At 38.7% G+C, this 17,439-nt stretch overlaps 1 protein-coding gene across 2 annotated transcripts in view; it reads left to right on the top strand.

Annotated features, from left to right (window-relative positions):
• The window catches only part of Ctnna2 (catenin alpha 2), a 1,108,102-nt gene that overhangs the window by 955,687 nt on the left and 134,976 nt on the right, over positions 1 to 17,439 (top strand). The window lies entirely within an intron of this gene.

Raw genomic sequence — 17,439 nt, 5'->3', positions numbered from 1 at the left:
TGTGGTGCTATTCTTAAGGAAGATTTATGTAGCCTTGAAATATATGTTAAATGTACGTTGATTTATTTTTTATGAATGTGTGTCTGTACACACATCCATATGCACACACACACACACGCATGCATACTGTAAGAGATCCAAGAATTAGCTTGTGAGTCAACCACAAGCTTTTCTCCTTATTCTTCTCTTCCTTGGTAGCAAGTGGGCCAGCTTCCAAATACTTCCATTCTTTCTTCTATGTATTCTTATTTTGTTTTCACATTCTTCTATGTATTCTTGACTGAGCCAACATCACCTGGTCAGAGATAAGTCTGCATGAGATAGCAAATGCTACTGTTTTCAGATTTCTGCCTTTAATTCATGACTCCCCTTAGTGATGGATTGTGATCTGGAATTGTAGGATGAACTAAACCCTTTCTTCTCTGTGTCATTTCTAGTCAGTGTATTTTATCACTGCCACTGAAAGGAAACTAGATAATCACCTGTTCATTTTCAACTTTTGTGACACTTGCAACTGCTTTATGTTTTAGACACCATGTTAGTTTACCTCCTTGCCCAGCAACCTAACTGGGTCTGACAACATGCAGGCACTTTCTTTCTACAGATTTTCTTGTTATTCAAGGTTGTTAAAAGTTGACTTTCAGTGCTCTACCTTTTTTGAGAATGTTACAGCTATTTGAACCAGTTATGAAGGATCTGCAAAGCAGTCTCAGGGGATATATTGGGGGATTTTCATCAGCCAGGCAATTTATAGTTGTTTGGTTCCGACTACATGTCACGTATTCCCAAAAAAGTTACAACAACACCAGCCTCAGCTTTATTATTAGCGTACACCTGAAAATACTGGGAACAAAGGGCTGTTGAAAGACTCAGTGCAATTTTAAAGACATGAGCCAGTTTCTGAGGAACACTTAATATGGAAGTAGCAGGGGTAACTAGTGGGCTTTGGAGCCACCCAAATGATTAGTGGAGATAGTCAGTTGTTAATATCAGCTACTCTTTGAAGCCTTTTCAGAAAGTTTCGTGAAAGAGGCCTAAACTGAATCCTTAAAAGGTGTATAAAAGCCAAATAAAAGAAACTAGTTCTGAGGAAATTCATCCCAGATGGCAAGTTCAAGGCCAACTTTGCCTGATCTGACAAAAAGCAGTGTTCCTAGGACCTGTAAACGGTTCAGAATTGTTGGTGGCTGATCTGTGAAGAAGTGAAATGGAGCATGAAGAGAAGTGAGGACAAACGGGGAAAAAAGTCTAAGAAGATTCTGAGGGATCTGGGAGGGATTTGAAAGGTTTTTGCTTTTGCTGTGGACAGTGGTGAGTGACTGAAGGGCTTAGTGAGTGCAGTACCAGAGGTGAAATGGCGTTGAAGATGGGCCGTGAATTTGTTGGTCTTTGCTGCTGGATAGAAGAGAGGTCATAAGATCCAGGCTAGAAGCAAGAGGCCAACAAGAAGATGAGACATTTGCTAGAATAATTATTGAAACTAGAGAGAAGAATGTTCTGAATAGACATTGAATAGGAGGGATGGATGTACAACTCCTGTATTTGTTTGTCTTTCATGGAAAGGAGTATAATATGCTGGTTTTATAAATGGAGGCAACATCTATATCATGCTTCTTTCTGGGAAGGCTTAAAAATCATTGTGGAATAAGGGGCAAACAATTGCAATAGACCAAAGTCAGGAAGGACCAGAATGAAACATTGTCTTCTGACCTGACAGGACCACTACACTTAAGAGCTCACTTCAGCCGTGGATACCTACAAAAGATTGGTAAACATCAAGCCACTTAGCACCCTTGCATAGATAGGGAAAGGATCATGAGCCTCTACCCAATAACTGAGGATCTGTAGACAGTCGAGAGCTATTGGGGAGGGAGAGTCAGTTTTCTTTAAGAATGTTGCTCATAAGGAGTCAACCATGCTCCATTGGATGACTGCAAACTAAAATTCTGAGTTAAGAGGGAAAGAAATGGAATTGAAGTTTGGAGTAGAGGTGGATCTGGGAAGAGTTAGTGATACTTTGATTGTGTATGCATGTAATAAATAGCAAACCAAAATGAACAAAGATAAGCAAAGGCAGACTCCAGCATAATTTGTGTGAGGCTGTCCCAAATTACCTTTGTGACTGTGCAAACTTAGTTTTGTTTTCCTCCCGTGTAACATGCAGATATGAAATAATAACATAATAAAACTTGTAACCATTACTATGCGTAGAAGCCTGTAGAAGAGTTAGAGGAATATCTGGCACTCTAAGATGCACAACATATATTAGTAATCATCACTATGAAAGAGGTTAGTGTCAAATCTAGCTATTCTCCATATAATTCAATGAGTTGCTATTGCAGCTCAGGTATGTCTTAGATTCCTATGCTATTTAACTTTCTCTACTTCAATTTTACATTTCTTTTCTTATGGAGATAAAAATAGAGATGCAATAGGGATTACACGTAAAAATATATGTAAATCTCAGAGCAAGTTCCTGTTGTATGATAAATTCTCTTATCACTCTCCTAATTTTCATAACATCACAGCCACTACCACCAACGTTATCATCATCATTACACCAATGCCGTTATCAGTACCACCACCACCATCGTCACACCATCACTATCATCATCATCATGTCATCAATCAGACAATTCTTACATTTTAATATTTAAAATAAGTATGTGTGTTTTAGTTTCTGTAAATGTATGTATGCATATATTTGTGTAGATGCCTACAGAAACCAGGTGGAAGCATTGAATCTACTGGGTCTAGAGTCACAATCAGTTATGAGCCACCTAATATGGGTGCTGGGACTTGAACTCAGGTCCTCTGCAAGAACACAACATGCTTTTACAAGCTGAATCATTTCTCTACCTCCTCATTTATCTTTTGTTAATACCTTTTTAGGTGGAAGAAAACTAACAAATAACAGTTATTAAACATCTATTTAAAAGGAAATATTCTTCATACTCTTGGATTTTCTTTCGTGTATTGCAGACTTGTGATAATATAAAGCTATTTTGCCCCATAAGTTTTCTTTAATGCTTTAAGAAGAAAAGTCTATACCAGATTTCCTAATCTCCTAATTTTATATTATATATATGGAGCACCTTTGACTTATAAAAGAGCAAGGTGAGAGTTAAAGTGATAATGTTTTCTTTATTGTGGCTGAAACTTTATTGAAAAATACCATTTGACCCTACTTTTCACATAATCTATTTTATGGGAATAGCATAGTTGCCTAGTTCCAGAAACTAAGGACAGTGCTGGAATTTGGCACTGAAGCTCAGTCTTCAAATTTCAATAGAAAGTGCTTGATTTATTTTTACTCATATCCACTATTCAGGCAATATTTAGCACCCACTGGGTTTCCCTGCTCTGGACTAAATTCTATGAAGACAGAAATGCAACCAAATCAAAGAGCTTGGCATTGAGGCAGGGAGATCCTCCTGGCGGGGACAATGAAAGAATGGATGATGAAAGAATGAGAACCGATATGGATGTGTAGCGGCCTCCAGTGACATGACTGCTCTGAGATGGGGCACAGACCCTGAGCCATGGAGAGTGAGACATGGACCCATCCACACAATACAGGCATTTGTCACTTTAGAAAAGGTCATAGCTCATCTGGTGACTTTAGTTTTAGTTTTAGAAAAAATGGAGGTACCATTCCCTAAAAGATTTATAACTCCTAACATTTTCACTTGCTAATTACGAGTGAGCTGAATACTTTCTAAAAACTTCTAAATAATCGAGACTTGGGTTTGGGAAGTAATTTGTTGGTAGCATGATTAGCATGATTGACATGTAAGAGACCCTTAGTTCAATCCAGGACAATCTTCTTTCTCAAATAAAAGAGAAGTTTGAGGATTTGATATGTAGTTAAGGATTTCTAAGGGATACATAGTTGTACCTTATAAAGCATAATCTCACAACTTTTTTTTTTGGTAACAAAGTTTACAAAATATTTATTAAGTAGTTTGTGCAATAGGTTTCTTTACTGAACTATGAGGGTTTGAAACAACTGCCACCAAATTGAAAAATTCCCTCCTATAGCTGGGTGGTCAGCACTTGGGAGGCGGAGGCAGGAGGATCTCTGTGAGTGTGAGGCCAGCCTGATCTACAAGAGCTAGTTCCAGGACAGGCACTAAAGTTACAGAGAAACCTTGTCTCAAAAAACCAAAAAAAAAAAAAAAAAAAAAAAAAGAAAAAAAAAAAGAAAAAGAAATCCCTCCTAGAGGGAGTAGGAGGATCATAATTCTCAGGAAGTAAATGGAAGTTATAGTCTAGATATTGAAGGAAACTTACAAAGCCCAGGAAACTCCTGAAACTTGAATGATTCATAATCCATCTCCCTAGTTATTAAAAGAGTGAAATCCCTGGATAGAGGAGGCCCTCCCATAGGTCAAGATACCTGAGCGTCATGAAGGGACTCTAGTATGTATCTTCCAGTTTTTCAAGTGTTTGTTTGTTAAAGATAAAACTATGCTCGAATGATTTGTGCTTATGTGACCCCAAACTACTCAATATTTCACTATTTAGATGTAGTATTAATACTGGCGGGCTGCGTTCCTGGCACCCAGCTGCCCACACAGCTAGCTTTATATCTGGAATAATTACATGGAAACTGTATTCTTTTAAACACTGCCTGGCCCATTAGTTCTAGCCTCTTATTGGCTAGCTCTTACATATTGATCTAACCCATTTCTAATAATCTGTGTAGCCCACGATGGGGCTTACCAGGGAAGATCTTAACCTGTGTCTGTCTGGAGTGGGAGAATCATGACCACTCCCTGACTTAGCTTCTTTCTCCCAGCATTCTGTTCTGTTTACTCCGCCTACCTAATTTTTATGTCCTCTTAAAGGGCCAAGGCAGTCTCTTTATTTAACCAATGAAATTAACACAAAACAGAAGACTCGCCCCATCATTTAGACTTAGATAGAATCATTTTTTTTGGTATGTCATCAGTGATCTACCTGGAGTAAATAGACTTTTGTTTATGTCTTTCCAGGAAATATCACACAACAAGGGATTATACTAAGAAACTGCACATTCTATTTGCTGTAGAATATGGTGGAGCATATAACTGACCCTGTTTGTGGAAATCCTTCATACAGTCATGTTTTATTGAAGGGACAGTAATCCTGCCTATTGCCAATGGCAAGCAAGGATCTGATGTACTTCTCCTTGGCTTTGCATGTGAGGGAGCTCAGATCAGGCTGATGACCACAATCCACAAGGAGAAACAAGTCATATTAATCCATCCTCTGTTGACTTCTGTTTTTATAATCTTTACTTTTTTTTACCTTTTCTTATTTTTCCATTTTATTGCATATATAAATCTAATCTATTTCTATTTATGTATGAATCATGCCAAGCAGTGGTATCTGGTAAACAGAAGGATTAGGAGTCAAAAACAGTCTGCGCTCAGGAGTTAGTTCTCCCTTCTGTGATAAAAATAGCCCCTCATGTGGGTATAACATGTTTCAGTTTATAAACTACTCTTCAAATGAATTTTCATTACTACCTTATGAAGTATATGAAGGTTTTTTTCCTCTTCTTCAGAAGGAACATCTGAGGTTCACAGAGGCCAAATGACTTCATATATATTGAACTGAGAACTCAGTATAACAGGATAGTTACAATCTTCAATTAGGCAGGAGTTTTACAGTCCTCTGATCCTTCATTATCTCTGATAGAGGTGTGCTAAGGCCACAACAATGTTAACACAGCATCAAAGAGTGATGGCTCAGACTGTTTGTCAACATGACATAATATAGACTTACTTAGGTGCCAAGCCTCTGTGCCAGACTGTAAGGAGTTTTCTAGGTTAAGTTAGCTTCCTGTCATACCTGTGAGTCATTGTCTTGATTAGGATGATTGAGGTATGAAGACCTTTCCTAAGTGTGGGTGGCAACATTTCTTGAACTAGAGTCCTGGACTATATGAAAAAGGAGAAAGGCAGTAGATACCAGCATTTGTTGCTCTCTGCTACCTAACTGGTTTTCTCCTAGAGTGTATGAATTGTCTACTCACTATACTCTTTTTAAGAGATAAGTCTAAGAATGCCTTACTAGGGAAATTTACTTCTTGGGGTCATGCAAAAAGTAGGCGGAACTTGAACTTGGATGTCTTCTGTTTAAAGGATTACTTGGAAATTCAATGTGTTTGCCACTTGAGAATCATGGTGTGTCCATCTTCATGAGAAGTAAACTTCAGTGTAATACTTTCAAAGAGTTTTGTATTCTCCCAGGGGATATGCCATCATGCCTACACAGTTCTTTGACAGGTATTATAAACCATGGTGGGTCCATTACTCAACAATCTTTGTCTCCATCATACATGGGTAATAGAACTGGGCTGAAACCTAAAATTTATGAATCCAGATTAGCTTTTCTTTTCACTGTTGTATTAATTTCATAATAGAAAAGTAGATACATGGCTCTGAGAACACAGTAATTCCCTTGAGCAATTCTCAGTATGCAAATAAGTCTCTGATTTCTACTTCTTGTCTATATGTGCTTTATTAGGTTTGCTGATTCACATCTATGCCCTGTCCTGCCCCAAAACCTTAGTATTAGTTACTATGAGTCCACATGCATCTCTTATTCATTTTAGTAACTGAGGATCAATATATTTCATAGTAATCAGTAGACACTTAAAAATGCTAGAGTATGAATTAATTGTCATCGTGTTAATTTTACTTAATGAATGCCTTGGTGTACTTCTTAATTTTCAGATTTTATCTTCGTATTTTTATTTTTATATATATCCATCTGCTGATTTTATCATAACTCTCATCCACTGCAAAAATCCAAAATGGATACATATTGTTGATTATGACTTGCAGAAATGTCCTTCTACTTACCTCATTAAGTTGCTCCCTTTTCTAAATATCCTCTGGCTTCATGTCACATTGTCTTTCATTAGACATATTAATACTATTACCTGGAGTTATTATTGGCTACCTCTCTTAACTGGATGTGCCATTCTCCTTGTGTTCTACTCTTAAAGACTGACTGGAACATGCATTCATTTGATGAAGTTTCATTCATTCTTCAAGACTAAATTCAACAAGCAAAATACTTTTGCCTCAATATGGCAGAAGTCAATGGTGTTTTAGAGTCTCCTATGATGATATATGGGTTTTTTAATTTTGTTTCTTGATGTCCTCCGGAAAGCTGCCTAATCTCTTGGCAATTTACTTATGATCATTGGTTCTAGTGGTATCTGAGCCATTGAAAATAAGTTGAATTTCAGACAAAATAAAACTTGAGAGATACAACTTTATGGTTTAATTTTTTCATATGTTACTTATGAAAGTTACAAAATGGAACAGTAGAATCTCTAATCCTGCTATAGATTCAACATCTGCTCATGTTTACATGTGTTCCTACCCTCAAACTCCTTATACTATAATTTTTAAATCCATAGCAAAGAGTTCTAACTTAAACCTTCTTAGCTAAATCTTTTCATAAAAATGACTCTGCTCTTAGTTATCCTAGCTTTTAAAGCAGAGGGTCACTGTGTTATCTTTCTTAGGACTATTGTATTATAATCTCAGACATCATCCTGGAAGGAAATGCTTATATGACTACACATAAAATAATTACCAAGAGTCAGTGATCAGCTGTGGAGAGCCAACAGTTTCATTTTGGGTGTGCACTAGAAAGGAAACTAATAAATGTCGGTAGCATCCATTCCTCCCCATGTAAGCCTGTTAAACAATATCTGAGGCTTGAATGTGTGTATAGTTGGGCTGATAAAAAGGGGGAATTTAAAATCCACAATCACAGTTTTTAAAATGATCAGACACTAGAGAACTTTCTTCCAGGATATGTATCCCATTGTCTACTGACATTAGTTTGTGGTTTGTAAAAAGTGGAGATTGTGTAGCTGCCTGGAGTTTTTTGTGTTGTCAGCTGATCATAAATGAATCCTAAATATACTTGCTATATGTAATACAGTATTTATTGTAGCCCATTTCTTCAAACATGATGTTATTGCTACTTTGTTAACATGTTCATGATAGCGATGGCACTGTATTTTTATTGCTCTCTCTCTCTTTCAATCTCACTCTTAAACACATACACAGTTATACATGCATAGATACACAATCTGAATTAGCATAAAAAGGATGATTGTATTTATGCAACCTGGTAGCATAGTGGTCCTACTAATCAATGCAGAGTTATTCCAAACTCCAGTTTCATAGTGCTAATATACTTCCATCTCTGAATATACCTATAATATATATTATTAATGTGGAACATGGATGACTGCCTAAAGTGCTAAAATGATGTGACCAAATGGTTTGTTAAGATACAGTAGCAAGTTTTCATGGAGAATTTTGCTCTGGATTTTATCTCATTCATTATATAATGTCAGAATTTCAAAAATATAAATAAAAGGCCTTGAAAAAGTGTAACTGTCACCTCTTAGAGTTTGTAAAAGTGAAAGGAAGGAATATAGGACACAGAACCTCATGTACTGGAGATTTCACAAAAGCAAGTTTAAAAATAAAAGTTCAAAGAATCAGTGGTATTAGTTTCATGGTGGGATCCCTGGCTTTGCTACTTTAAAATATAGACTTTGTGATTAAATTCTGTTGTTTGAGTAAGGGAAAACAGAATGGACATTCTCCAGTGACAAGCATGGGAGGTAAAAGAAGGGGCTCACAGATTTCTATCCATAAAGTACAGGGTAACATTTTAAGCTTTTTTTTATTTCTATATCTCATCGCTTAGTCTCCTGGTATATGATGCTGATGATTTGTGCTTTGGTATTTCAAATATGTAGTGATGCATAGCTGTGTAAGCATTTGTCTTGCTCATTTACTGCCTTATCACAGTATTCCTTTGTCTTTTATAGAATATTGAACTCGGAAGTCTTTAAAAAAACCTTTTAAATATCTTAATATTTAAAATATCATACATAGAATCTTAGTACCACAGATAATATTGTATGTTTTCTAATGTTCTGTGGTCATTGGAGGGGCATTCTAATACCTTTTTTGTCATTGTCCACAAATCTAATTTTTGCTGCTTTGAGAATGCATGATCTACCCCACAGTTAGTTTCCCCTGCAGATAAGATGGATTTATCATGTCGGCCTGCCATTTCTCTTTCCTTTAACGTTTTGTGGTATAAATACTCATACTCCCTTTTTCATCTGCTGAAGATCCACCCTTCTTCACAGGAGCCTGTTGTCCTGATTCCATATGACAAGCTTACACATTTGTACATCCTCCTTAGCCCCTCTCTCAGGAACACAGTGCAGGGTAATGAAAACATAATGCTTGACCTCTCCCATGCTTTCCTTGGCTTCCAAATGCACGGGTCTAAAACAGCCCTCCCCCCCCCCCCCCCCGTATGTGTGTGTTTACTGTGGACAGCTATTGTTTCATTGGATTTTTGCTAATTTATTATGCACTTTCCTGGAACCAGCTTAAGAATGTAATGACAAACCCTCTGACATGAAGAGGTGACAAAGTGTTCAAGAACACATTCTGTTCTTCCTGAGGACCCCAGTTCAGTTCCCAGCATCCATGTAAACTGGTTCACAACTACATGTAACTGCAGCTCTAGAGAATCTGGTGCCCTCCTTTGGCCTCCATGGGTTCTATTCTCACAGGCACAGAGTCTATGCAGATGCGTAATTAAAAATGAAAATAAAATCTTAAGAGAAAGTAATAAAAGACCCTCTGTGGATATGGTACCAATTGATCATGTATTTCTTTTGTCTTTCTTGAGACAACATTTGGTTATCACACAGCCATTTATTTCCTTCACCAAACATGTTGCTGATTGTCAAGAAAAGTACATACAGAAGCAAGACCTTCTCCAGAAGTTACTTTCTATCTTACTGGCTACACGAGAGAGGCAAAGTATGCTCCACCAGGATTTCCTTTATTTCATGTGGATTAGTGATATGACCCCATTTCACAAGACATAGAGAAATGAGATCATTTAGTAGCCACAAGGAGAGTGATCTGGGTTAACAGAACTAATGATTCCAGAAGATTTTATTCTCTTATCTGCACCTTCCTATAAAAATAACACATGAATATCCTTCATCGGTGTCTATTGTATATTTACACAACCATGCAAAGTCTCCCATCATCCCTCCTCCTCTTCTGAATTATGTGTCTGCTTCCACCAACCACTTACCACTTGATCTACATCTCTCTCTATCCATGAAGGCTGTCATATCTATTGCTGTGTTTTTGTGACATGGTGTGCATTAATGGCCTACATTAGTACTCACTACATTAGAGAAGCTAGCTCTGGGGACAAAGCCTTTAAGGCTTTTGATTTTTCATCTTTCTTCGGGGAGATCTGTAATGTACCTTCTTAGAGGGACTAAAAATCTCCAGGTACGAGGTGGATCTTGGCACATCTACACTTTCCAGGGGCAGGGCCCTTTATGTTGTTTTCCCTGGAAAATGTTCATTTTCATTTCCATTCTTGTGAGGCACCAGGAGTTTCCCCTGGAATTGAATTCTACTTTCTTGCCATCACTGAGAAAATGGTTTTCTTCATAGCAGCTTCTCTCCTGTGTCTCAGGCCTTTCAGTAGGAGAAGAGATGAAGCAATAAATTAACTGTTAATGAAAAAGAACAAAAGGAGGGTTTGGACAGGCTCCTCTTCTATTCCCTGGAAAGGATCAGGAAAATGTTATAATACTTCTGACTCAGAAGCTCAACTTGAGACTCAGATAGGAGTACCTGGGCCTTCAATGACTTTTTGACACTCCAGTGATATTATTACCTCTTTATTCTCAAGAAATTGATTATTTCAATTGCCAGTGGCTGGCTTTGGGATATTTTTCTCTTGAGCTGCATTACAATGAGATGAGATGCTATTCATTCCTCTCAGATGCTTAAAAGAAACTTTTGTTATGGATTCTTTAAATTTGCAATGCATTCTCCACTATTCACGGCAGGCTCTGGGATTTGTAAAGAGACATAGAAACCCATGTCCTAATTTACTCTTTGTTTTGTTTTCTGGAAAAGAAAACCCAAAGAGGATAATAGCCAAGGTCTGGTGGCTTTAGCCAAAACTGATTGAGGCATTGGATTCCACAGGAATGGTAATAGCCTGAGTGCCAGCATGTACTCCAGTCTCCTCCTTGTCCTCGTCCTATGTATGTTGTCTCTTCATTCACCCCACTCTCCCCTTTCTTCTTCCATTCTTCTCCCCTCACCTCTGTCTTACATGCCAGTCATTTACATGGCCTTCTCAGTTGAGACAAGAAATCAAATTCACCATTGAGTGCACACAAAATTGTGGAATCACCAGAATGGAACATCTGAACACATGAGTATGCTCCAGAAGCATTTGTTTACACACTGAGCTGATTGGCTAATATATGCATCTTCCTTTAGAAACTTCATGCCATGAAGATCTAAGCAATATTACATTTTCCTCCTTGTAGCAGGAACAGAAAGTGAAAGATAACAGCAAACTTCTACTCTCATATGGAAATGATATTGATGTAAGCAAGCAAGCAAACAAAAGAATCCAGGAGCTAGGAACACACACACACACACACACACACACACACACTTGGTATCTTGCTTCACCTGGACCTCTCTTTAGGATACTAACAGCCCTGCTTGCCTCACCTCACAATATGGACTTTTGCTCCTCTGCACCAGAGCTGCCATCTGGTTCTAAGAACTCTTTGGGAGTCCACCATAAACTCAAGCAAAAGGGAGGAGGTCATTTTACACACATAGCTGAGCAGATGTCAAGCACCAAAGAAATATCCGTCTTTTTTTGTTTGTTTACTTAGGGACATGTGAACATTTTAAAAATAAGAAGCAAACATATTCATGTTTAATGAAGAGTTGTTTTATATGCTGAGAAAATGGGATTTAACTATCGATAGTCCTGACCATCTACATTTAGTTCTCTCTTAAATCTTTGAAGATTACTATCCACGGACATTTAGTCTCAAATGAGAAAGACATACAGACAAGTAAGTGTCTTACTTCCCCTGTCTAAAATGGTAAATTAATAATCCTTACGTAATTATGTCCTTTTTACCTGGGGTAAGTGAAGATTTATTGAAAATTTCCCTTTCATGTAAAATGAGAACATTTTTTGCTTCATTTCTCTCTTGGCAGCTATACTAGCTATGCTAAGCTTTTGTTCATTTGTTTTTATTTTTGCTTTTTTTGTTTTGAGACAGGGTCTCTCTATGCAGATATGGCTGGCTGTCCTGGAATTCACCACGTAGACATGGCTGGCCTTGAACTCATAGAGATCCACCTGCTATTGACTCCCAAATGCTGGGATTAAAGACATACACTACTATATCCATCTGGACATGCTATGTTTTGTTTTCAGTAGAAAATTCCCGAAATTCAAGTTGCTTTCATATTACCTTCCTATCCCTTCCCCAACTAATAGTCCGTTCTTCTGTTCAGAATTCAAAAGGAAAACACATTTGATGCTGCTCAGAAAGGTAAAGGGAGGTGGATGGTGGCATCTGTTACCAATCCTCAGCAAATGGATTCTTCTAGTTGGGTGCTAAAAATTCATTTTCTGCAAATAAGAGTGTAAATGTGCTCCACCAGGGTGCAGAAAGCATTTGCACCCAGAATGTGGGGCATGAAAACTAAATCTATCACATTAATTTCTGCCTGTCAGCCCTGGACACTCATTTCCCATCGGCCTCACCAGGAGGCAAAAGAGCAGTTAGCTTGTAATGATTGGGGAAGGTGAGAGTCACAGATGAATTCATGGACTTTGGAAGTGTACCTTTCTTTTACGTTCCTTATTAAGCATTATCTTGCATGTCACAGGGGTATAAGGGGTATAATGTAGCTATGGAGAAAATAGGTAGGATGCTTCAGGTGGACTGTCTACTGGCTTCCTGATGCCACTTCATTTTCTTAATTTTTTTAAAAAAAATTTTAATTTTTTAAAAAAAATTTTAATTTTTTTTCCATTCAAAAATTTACACTTCCTCCCCTCCTTCCATTCCTCTCCTGTTCCCCCACTCCCCTCCTCCTTCCCCCTCCCTCCTTAAGAGAGGGCAGGAAACCTTACCCTGTGGGAAGTCAAAGCCCACCCCCCCCCACACACACACACATCCAGGCCTAGGAAGCTTTGCATCCAAATGGACTAGGGTCACCAAAAGCCAGTAAGTGCAGTAGAAACAAGTCCCAGTGCCGTTATCAATGGCTTCTCAGTCAGCCCCCATTGTCAGCCACATTCAGAGTCCAGTTTGATCGCATGTTCGTTCAGTCCTGGTACAGCTGGATTTGGTGAGCTCTCATTAGAACAGGCACGCTGTCTCAGAGGGTGGACCAACCCCTCGCAATCCATACTTCCTTGCTCATCTTCTCCCTCCTTCTGCTCTTCAACCGGACCTTGGGATCTCAGTCCATTGCTCTGATGAGGGACTTTGTCTCTATCTTCATTCGACACCAGACAAAGATTCTATGGTGATGTTTGAGATAATCATCAGTGTGATAATGGCAGCAGAGCAGATGGGGCTTGAACTGATGCCACTTCTTAACACTGGCTGTAGAAGGAACTCTTTGACTTTAAGGATGGAACTGATAGGCACCTACAAATCTTCTAACTATTCAGTAACCAGGTGATGGAAACACTCCAATGTGACATGTACAATCAAAAAAGCTTCTGTTGATGAGACTGTAGAAAAAAACATCAAATGCTTGGGGAAGTATTGAAGAGTTTGGCCAAAAAAAGACAGCTTAGGAAAACTTTGGTCATATGACTGCAAATCACTAGTAATAGAAGTTCCATGCATGATATTCACATTCCCTCATGTGTGAGCTTGTGTTTGTGTGCACACAAGTGTGTGGTAGCCAGTGATCAATGTTGGGAATCTTCCCTAGTTACTCTTTACCTTATATTTTAAATTAGGATTTCTTACTGAATCTGAAATTTGGTGATCGTCTAGATTGTCTGGGTGGCAAGCCCCAGGGATTTTCCTGTCTTTGTCTCCCCAGTGCTAGGATTGCAAGCACACTCTACTGTCATATGCATCTGATTTGCATGGAGTCATGTGTGCAAGTGAGTGCTATAGTAATAGGAGCGGCGGGGCTGCGTCCCCAGCACCCCGGCTGCCTGCTAGCTTATGCCTCAAACTAATTATATGGATACTGTATTCTTTTAAACACTGCTTGGCCCATTAACTCTAGCCCTTACAGGCTAATTCTCATATCCCGATCAACCCATCTCTTATAATCTGTGTAGCATCAGTCTTACTGGGAAAGATTCAGCATGTCTGACCTGGCGGCTTGCTTCATCTGCGTCTGCCCAGGAGAGGGGAGCATGGCCTCTCTCTAAGGCGTCTGCCCCCAAGAGGAGAGCTGTCGAGTCTGAGCTCACTTCCTCTTCCTCCCAGCATTTTGTTCTGTTTACTCTTCCCACCTATGTTTTAAACTATGAGGACAAGCAGTTTCTTTATTACTTAACCAATGACCTTCCTCCATCATAGTGCATGTGTGTGTGTGTGTGTGTGTGTGTGTGCATATGTGCACATGTAGAGGACAGAGCAGGGTTCTTCCTCGACTGTTCTCCATCTTATTTTTGAAAACAGGTCCTCTCACTGAATCTTTAGCTCACCAATTCTGCTAGACTTGGCTGATGAGTGAGCTCAAGGAAGCCTGTCTTTGCCTTTCCAGTGGTGGTGTTATACATGTGTGCTGCCACACCTGGCTTGTGCTTAGGTGTTAGGAATTCAAACCCAGGTCCTCATGCTTTCATGGCACCTGCATTAACTGCTGAACCACCACCACCACCACCACCCTAGACTCATTTATTTTTGGTAGTCCTTAGAGTCAGTTTTAATATTTCTTTTGTTCTTTGTGACCTAACTTTTTCAATTTATCTGATTACTCATTCTGGATGAATGCATGATTTTGTATTACATTACAAAGTCTGGCTTATTGGCAAGGATTGCACTAACCTGATACTTATCAGAATTCATTTTCCTACAGTATGATATTTGTAGTAAGGAATTACAAGTAGCTGGTGTGTGTTTATTTATGCATGTGTGTGTGTGTGCATGTGTGTGTATGCACATGCGTGTGGATTTAGTTCTGGCATAAGGGATTCGATATGGGTTTAGAATGTAGATAGCTGAAATTGCTAAAGTGGAATTAAAGATACTAATATGAAAAGGCCTGATCTGTGGTCTAAAACCCTAGGGATGGTTTTGCTGACTTCAGAAGAACATCTTAGATATTAAATCAACATTGAGGTAGCATGTGGTTAAAATCAGTACTGGGTAGGTGTGGAATGTTATGATGGGAAAATTGGATCACTATGAGCTTCTCATTTGAAGCATCATTTCCCCAATCTGTCAAGTTCTCCCCCTCTTCTTACACCCACAGATGCACAGATTTTGGTTATGGTACTGCGAAGTCTCCAACTGTCCAAGAACATTCCATGCCCTTCTTGTCTTTGTGGAGAGAGCATGATCCCTCTGCAAGTCATGCATCATGAATATTAGATATGTCAAATTATGTAGACACGCTTCTCTGTTGAATTTATGCTTAAGTCTTGAACTTATTTTCGTTCTACCTGCTGATTATATTTAATAGGTGTTTAGCATGGTCTTCAATTACCAGCAATAGTCATAACCTTGATGGAATATTTTTGTATTTCATAAGAACCTAAGTGAGGTATTTTTTTATATATATAATGGAACAGTCATGCCATGGCTATCCAAGTTGTGAGTGAATGAATGTTATTGATCTTTGGGTAAACTTGATCTCTGAAGTTGAATCTATAGACTTCTTTTGGTTAATTATTTTCAAAAACTCTAGAAAATGTAGTATTTGCCCTCTTGCCTTAGCACTCTAGTAATTAAACCTGCTATTTTTTTACCATCTAGTTATAAATGATAAACTTATCCTGAAATATTTTTTCTTTTTTTATTAGATAAAAAATTCCAAATTCCCACTCCCACTCCTCCTCCCATCCCCTCCACGCATCCTCCCACTCAACCCCCCTCTAATCCTAAGAGACGGTAAGGTAAGGCATTTTGCTTTGTGGAAAGTCCATTGCCCTCCCTATTGCATCTAGGCTGAGCAAGGTATATGTTCAAAGAGAATAGGATCCCCAAAAGCCAATAGAGACAAATCCAGTGTCACTGCCAGTGGCCCCTCAGTCTTCCCCAACCATACAACTGTCAGCCACATTCAGAGGAACTAGTTTGGTCCTATGCTTGTTTCTTCTGAGTCCAGCTGGAGTTGGTGACCTCCCATTAGCTCAGGCAAACTGTTTCAGTGAATGAATTTTTCATGGATTTAACCTCTTTGCTCATGTTCTCATTCCTTCTACTCTTCAACTGGACTTTGCAAGCTCAGTCCAGTGCTATGATGTGGGTCTGTTTCAATCTGTTGTGGGACAAAGGTTCTATAGTGATATTTAAGATAATCATCAGTCTGAGTACAGGGCAAGGTCAGTTCCGACACCCTCTCTTCTATGGCTTAGTGTCTTAGCTGGGGTCATCCTTATGAATTCCTAGGAAATTTTATATAGCCAGGTTTCTTGCTAACCCCATAATGTTCCCTAAATCAAGATATCTCTTTCCTTGCTCTTATATCTACCCTTCCTCCATCTTGACTATCCCATTCCATCAAGTTCTCCTCACCCCCCCCCCCTTTTCCACTCCTTTCCTCCTTCTCTCCTACCTTCTACCCCTACCCCCATGCTTCCAATTTTGTCAGGAGATTTTGCCTGACATATTTTAATTTATGCTTACAGATAATTGAGTAGGGAAGAAAAATTCAGTCACTCCCACATAGATAAGAATAGGTAGCTGTGTTATATGTAGTTTCCCCTTGAATCTTAAAGGCATCTGTTACTACTTAAGGGAAAGATAGAGACCAGAGTTCATAAGTTTTGATGGGGGCAACAAAATTTCCAATATAACAGAAATGTCTGAAGTTTGTGTTCTGTTTTTGCCTATGTCTCTGTGATCTGTCCTCTCTCTAATTTTCATTTTAAAATCAAGAAGTATCAGAGGTGTCAGGGAGGCATGGTCAAGAAAACAGGAAGGAATATGATCTTGAGGAAAGCAGATGATCACTGGCACATCCTGGAAACATGTTTTTAAAAACAAACACACTCTGTTCTTGCTGTATACATAATACCCCTAGAAACCCATTATTAAATCTAGATCTGGACAAGAAACAAGGTCATTGCATTTGTGGTGAGGGTAGCTTTGTTTCGGGCTTTGGTCACTTTAGCAGGGAGAGCATCAGAGAAAACTCCCACTTACAGTTCCCTAGTTAGATGTTCTCTAAATCCCCTTCTAGCCTTAACACATGACTCATTTTTTTTTAAATGCCTGTATACCGTAGAAGTATTGGGAACAGGGTTGTCATTCCCCAGCAGGTGGCCTGACCATAGCTCTGAGCTTTAGATAATAATAGTCTGAAAATGATTCATTGACCTGCTCTG

The sequence above is a fragment of the Microtus oregoni genome, unplaced genomic scaffold (genome assembly GCF_018167655.1).
Source record: "Microtus oregoni isolate MIOR12 unplaced genomic scaffold, Mior012 000002F_ref0000024, whole genome shotgun sequence".
Lineage (NCBI taxonomy): Eukaryota > Metazoa > Chordata > Mammalia > Rodentia > Cricetidae > Microtus > Microtus oregoni.
This window is presented reverse-complemented; position numbering and strand designations above follow the sequence as displayed.